Source organism: Phascolarctos cinereus, unplaced genomic scaffold (assembly GCF_003287225.1).
Source record: "Phascolarctos cinereus isolate Bilbo 61053 unplaced genomic scaffold, phaCin_HiC Scaffold_2;HRSCAF=192, whole genome shotgun sequence".
NCBI lineage: Eukaryota > Metazoa > Chordata > Mammalia > Diprotodontia > Phascolarctidae > Phascolarctos > Phascolarctos cinereus.
In genome coordinates, this window is record NW_027555625.1 from 268,711,330 (window position 1) to 268,717,832 (window position 6,503).

Below are 6,503 nucleotides of genomic sequence, written 5' to 3' on the forward strand. Positions count from 1 at the left end.
TGTGTGACCTTGGGCAAGTCACTTGAATTTGAACTCCCTGGCCCTCAGTTTCCTCATCTGTCATATGAACAGGCTGACATGGGTGTCTTCTTTTTGTCCCTTCCAGATCTAGAGCTATGGTCATCCCCCAAGTGATCCATCCACAAACATTTATTGCGTACCTACTATGTGCCCAGCCTTTGGCTTGTTGCTATGGAGCAGGTTCTGTGGACAGTGTATCTCTGCCTGTAAGCAGCTTCCCAGTCTAGCTGGGGAGACAGCATAACTGAACAAGATACAAGGCTACATGCCAGGGAAAAAAAAGCTGATGTAGGTATGATTAGTCCATCTTTGCAAGGCACTTTTTGTACCTTATCTTATTCAATCCTCACTGGGAGGCATGGGCTGTTATCCCCATTTTACAGCCAAAGAAACTAAGGTTGAGAGGTTAAGTGACTTGCCCAGGGTCACACGGTTAGTAAATTCTGAGGCAGAAATTGAACTCGTATCTGCTTGACTCAAGTCTAGCATTCTCTGCTCTATGTTATATGGTCTCTCAGGTCTAGTGAGAGATGCAGGTGGGAGGGTGGCAGAGGGAAGAGTCCGGGGAGCTTCATGCAAGAGGAAGGACATTGGCTGGGCCTTGAAGGATAGGTAGATCAATTCAGATAGAACAGAGGTAATGTGAACAAAGGCACATAGACATACTTGGGGGATAGTGAAATCGATATGAGCATTTATTAAAAATCCACTATGTGCCAGGTGCCAGGGCTACAAAGACAAAAATATGAAGCTAGAGACCAGTTAGTTGGCTGAAGTGCAGTATTTGGGTAGGGGGAGTATGTGTGTATGTGTGTATGGGTGAGTTGTAGAGGAAGAAGTAGGGTGTAGTAAGCCCGGAGAAATAGGCTGGGGGCCAAAATCTGCAATCACCTGAATACCAGGGGTTTTTTTGGTTTGATTATTTTAAAAATTATTTAAAATTATTTAAATTTAAATTTTTATTTTAAAATTATTTTTATTTTATTTTTTAAATGATTTATTATTTTAAATTATTTTATTTTAAATTTATTTTTAAAATTACTTTTATTTTATTATTTTAATTTTCAACATTCACTTTTACAAGATTTTGAGTTCCAAATTTTTTCCTCCTTCCCTCCCCTGTCCCCTCTCCTATGCAGTGTGCAATCTTATATAGGCTATACATGTAAAATCATATTAAACATATTTCCACATTAGTTATGTTGTGAAAGAAGAATCAAAACAAAAGGGAAAACCATGAGAAAGAAAAAGTGACAGCAAAAATGAGCACATGGCATGCTTCGATCTGCATCCAGACTCCAGAGTTCTTTCTCTGGATGTGGACAGCATTTTCCATCCTGAGTCTTTTGGAGTTGTCTTAGATCACTATATTGCTGAGAAGAGCTAAGTCTATCAAAGTTGGTCATCGCACGGTGTTGTACTGTGTACAATGTTCTCCTGGTTCTGCTCACTACTCAGCATCTTGAATACTAATTCTGAACTGTAGCCATAGCTTAGAGCAGGGGAAGGGCATGATCCGAACTGTGCTTAAGAAGACGTCCCAATAGCCTGTACAGATTGGATTGGAAGAGAGAATAGGAGTGGGGAATCCGATGAGGTTATTGTAACAGTCTCTGTGTGATGTGATAAGGAGACTGGCAAACATCACTAAGCCCTGTGCACAGAATAGAGCCCCGAATGTGGAGTGGTGATGATCCTCCCTGCTTTGGGGTCTTAGGACCAACCAGGCCATTGTGACATGGACAAATAGACCCGGCACATAGAAGACTGCACCGAACAAACCCAGGCAGTTAGAGAAATCTGCGCTCTGCACAATGACACGCCACATCTGTGTCATTGCAGGAGCAGTGAGTGCCCACTGCTGGTAGAAACAGGATGGACAAGTAATCAAGTCAGACTTGGGCCTTTAAGAGCCACTATCCGGAGGGAAGGAAGGGGCAACAGGGTGTAATGGAAGAAGGTTTGGATTTAAAGTCAAAAGACAAGATTGGAGTTCTTGTGTGCTACTCACTAATGTAGCATTAACCCTTCCCAAGACAAGCCTGCAAAGGCACCTGGGAATTTGAGTTCTAGGAAAGGATGATGGGTATCCTAGTTTTTCCCAGAATGCTCCTGTTCAACCCTCCTCATTCTCTTTCCAGGCAAAAAAGAAGGTTGGGAAGATAGGAATTGTAGAAGGGGTCAGTTGCTAGGGAAACAGAAAAGGCAGAATTCTTTTAAAAAAAACTCGAGAGAGACTCTCCCATCAGTCTGTTGTCAGCCTAGTGAGAGGACAGACTGGGAGTGAAGGAAACCTGGATTCTAGTTCAGATCTAGATCCATCCCTCTCTCCCTGGCTCTTCTGTTCCAAGTTAGGGCTGATCATTAGCGGCTTGATTGGTATCAAATTAAGTCTGCCATCATCATCGTTGACAATATCATCATTATTATTCTAGAAAGTAAGTTTGTACTGCCCTGGGGAATCAGGAGACCTGGGTTCTGATCCCAGCTTCCTCTGTGATTTGGGAAATGTTACTTCCCCTTTCTAGGCCCCTTTCCCTATCCATAAAATGAGGGAGTTGGTTCAGATATATTCTCTAAGTACTCTTCTGAGTAACATTCTGTATTCTAAGTTGTTTAGTAGACCTGACTTCTCCAACCAGGCATCTCCAAATGTAATTCTGAAGGAATGTAATATTTCTAGCCCTTGGGAGTGTTTGAGCTAAAAAACTAGGCCCATGTTCTCTTTTCAGACCCCATCTTGGCTTCTTATGTGACCTCAGGAGAAGGTCTGGGCCTCAGTTTAGTCTCTGCTCTGACAAGGCTGCTGCTGGGAAACAGGGGGGAGGGGATGAAGATATTTCAAAGGAGGGTCAAACAGGCTGGTGGATGGACTCAAAATGTTGCCCTAGGAAAACTGGCTAAAGGCACTGAAGCTGTTAAAACTGCAGAGAAGAAGACTTGGGAAGAACACTGTAGTTGTTTTCAGTATTTGAAAGGGCTGTCATGTCAAACAATAAGAATGGCTAGTAGGATTTTGCAAAGCACTGCCCATGCTATCTCTTTCGATCCTCATAACAACCCTGGAAGGTAGGTGCTATTAATATCCCCATTTCGCAGATGAAGAAATGGAAACGAAAATTGTTCCGAGTCACCCAGCTAGTGAGTAATTGAGGCAAGATTTGAACTCCAGTCTTCCTGACTGCAGGTCTAGCACACAAACCCACTGAGCCATCTAAGGATCAGACTAGTTCTTTTTGGCCCCAGAGGGCGGAAGAAGTAGCAATGGGTAGAAATTATGGAAAAGTAGATTTGGGCTGCATACGAAGAAAAAACCTTAGAGCTGTCCAACAGTAGAGTGAGGAGTGGGTTCCTCATCAGTTGAGGTCTTGGAGTGGATCCTCAAAGACCACTTGTTAACAATATTGTAAAGGGGATTCCTTGTTAGCTACAGGTTGAATCAGGAGTGGGGAATCGGTGGCCTCGAGGCCACAAGTGGCCCTCCAGGTCCTCAAGTTCAGCCCTTTGACTGAATCCAGACTTCACAGAACAAATGTGAAGTCTGGATTCAGTCAAAGGGCCACATGTGGCCTCAAGGTCATAGGTTCCCCACCCTGAACTAGATGATCTGAGTGAGGTCCCTTCCAACTCTTAGTTCCAGTGATTCTATGATTTGATGATTTGGTGTTAGAAATAGCCCTTCCCTCTTCACCCTTGGTCAGTGTGGTCTCCCCAGGCTATCTCATATGCCAAAGATTTGTACCCCAAGAGAGTCTGTGCACCAGAGGGGGCTAGAACAGTCCATGTGGCCACTGCAGGTTCCAGCATTTACTGACTAGCTCACCGGCCTCCTAAGAGCACTTTGACTGCTGGAGCTCTTCATTACTTTATTTTTACATCCAAAGCATTGCTTGGGACAATGTAGTCTCTCACCTCTATTCTCTCCTTTGACCCCTGTGAGAACCCTAGGCAAGAAGACCAGGGAGTGATTGTTATCCCCATTTTAGAAAGGACTTGGTAACATGAAAAAGAGTAACGTGGCTTGCCCAGTGGCATACACCTATCATTTAATCAATAAGCATTTATTAGGCTCCTACTATGGGCCACGCAGTACAAGGTGCTGGGCACACAAATACACAAAGGAAACAGTCTCTTTTCTTCACAGGTGTGTGTATATGGGAATAACAGACACATTTAAGTGCAAATACACGCAAAACAAACACAAAATATTTGGGGGTGGGTCATGGGGGAGGTCAGAGAAGGCCTAGGAAGCTTCACTTCTGCTGAACTTTGAAGGGAGCTGGGATTTTAAGAAGCAGAGGTGAGGAGGCATTCTAGGCCTGGGAGACAGACAGAGAAGGAAGGGAGGAAGAGAACAGATATTTATTAAACACATACTATGTGCCAGGCACTATGCTAATTTCCATGCATTCAAAAAAAAAAGCAAAAAGGCTGCTGTGATATGGACAGACAGAAGGGACACACAGACAGTGGACTGAATTGACTGAGCCCAGGCATTAGAGAAATCCATAACATTCCACATTGGTGTCATTGCAGAGGCAGTCCCTGCTCTCAAGGATCTTACTCTTTAATGGGAGAAGACTATAGGCAAACAGTAAAGTGGTAGCTGTTTGAATGGAGAGATGTTGTGAAGATAGACTTCATAGGATTTAACAACTGAATGGATATAGGGGATGTGGAGGAGGGATGAATTGATAACTCTGAGGTTGCAAACCAGGGTGACTGTAAGGGTGGTGATGTACTGGGTAGAAACACAGAAGTTTGGAAGAGGGATACCAGAGCAAGGACTGGAATGATTCCCAGGCCAACCTTCTCCCCACTTCATTGAATTGCTTCTTTCCCTCTGCTGCGATTGAGTTTTAATAAAAGGGTAAACTCAGGCAGATCTCTGAGCAAGATAACATTTATTAGCAGGGGCGTGCTACCTGTCACTAAATGGGTCAATGGATTGTTTCCATTTATGCCAAAGACCCCAAGCAAGAAGATCATTCCCCTTATGTAAGTTTGGGGAACACAGAACAAAGAATAGAACAGAGTAGCTGACTTCATGGAGTTAAGGACAACATGACTGGTTATAGAGCTGAGATGCAGGGAACAACATGATTGGTTGGAAGTTTGGTAATGGGAGCTAGCAACTACCTCCGCCTTCTTCTCTCATGAGACTGTGGAATTCTCATTGTTTGAGTCCAGGTGTGAGATAGCAGCCTTGACTTTTGGAGAGCAAAACAGACATCCTTGAAGGAGAGCTTGGTGGAGTAAAGCCATCAGGCCTGACTCCCTTTCTATTCACATTCCCTAAGCAGGGGAGCTGGATTTTTAAACTTAACCCATTATAGGTCAGTTGAACTCTGAATAAGTTCAGAGACAAAGAACCACGACCTAAGCAGTTTCAAGACAAAAGCATGTATAGGACAAAATCAATTAATTGCAAACAGGTTCAATAAGAAAATGATACAGGGTCAATCTTAATCTTCTCACCATCTGGTACTCAAATGGACTGAAAGGGGCTCAGAGTAATAAAGGCCTCCAGCAGCCATCCTTTCTTGATGAGTCCCCAGCCAAACCTCCAAATGACCCCACCACCATCCCAGAAAATATGGTGGCAAGAGTCTCACTGCATTGGGCATGGGCTGCACCTTTCACTGTTCCACCTCTGTGTTCTGGGTAATCCCTTCCTGGCCAGCTGTTAATTCCCTCTGGTACATTCATCCTCTCTGATCCCCTGCTTTGCTTACTGTTCCTGCTCCCATTGTCTCCTGGATGCTTACTGGAGCTTTCTTTCCCCTTGCTAAATATGGACAGCATCTGTTTCCTCAGAACAGCTGTGAGATTTATGGGGCAGTAATAGCTAGGCTTCACTTTTTCCTTTTTCAGGGGTGTTTGGTCCATTTCAGTGCACGTTCCTCTCTCCCAAACCATTCAGCTTTTTCCCATGAATTTCATCAGTATTTCCAACCTCTCCCCTTCTGTTCAGCCATCCTTCCCTCTGATTAATGTTTTCACATTGTCAGGGAATAAAAAAATCATAGAACTTATTGCTACAAGGGGCCTAAGAGATCATCTGTGTTCTCATTTACAGGGTGGGGGTGGGGCTCCTTGGGCTAGTATCAGGAGAAGTGTTGAATTGGGCTTCTGGCTATGGGGAGAGACCCTAGTTTTGGAGCTCAGCAGAGTTGAAATAGCTACTCACCCACTCTCCCTGGCTGAGTGTCAGACTAGTAGGAAAGATTTTGCTGTCATTGGTTTGATTCCCTATTAGCCTCCCTGGGGGAGGGCTGTTTGGGGGGAAGCATTGGAACCTCTTTTGTCAATTTATCAGTTACTGAGTCCCCAGTCCACATAGGGGAAACTGAGGTACTAAAAAGTGGAGGATGGAAGTTGAACTCAGGCATTTGGCTCCCCGGCCAGCCTCTTCCTTAGTGGGAAGGTGAAAGAAGCACGAGACTGGGAGTTAGGATATCTGCATTCCAGGTTCCTCTTTG

At 44.2% G+C, this 6,503-nt stretch overlaps 1 protein-coding gene across 2 annotated transcripts in view; it reads left to right on the plus strand.

The window, feature by feature from the left end:
• The first annotated feature begins 1,961 nt into the window (after positions 1-1,961).
• Positions 1,962-6,503, plus strand: part of AK1 (adenylate kinase 1) — a 25,625-nt gene continuing 21,083 nt past the window's right edge. Inside the window, exon 1 of one of the 2 annotated variants that reach the window (XM_020965479.2) lies at positions 1,962-1,981. The gene's annotated coding sequence lies outside the window, so the exon portion shown is untranslated. Of the gene's footprint in view, positions 1,982-2,379; positions 2,460-6,503 lie in introns of those variants that run through there. The other variant, XM_020965477.2, reaches the window with a different exon arrangement.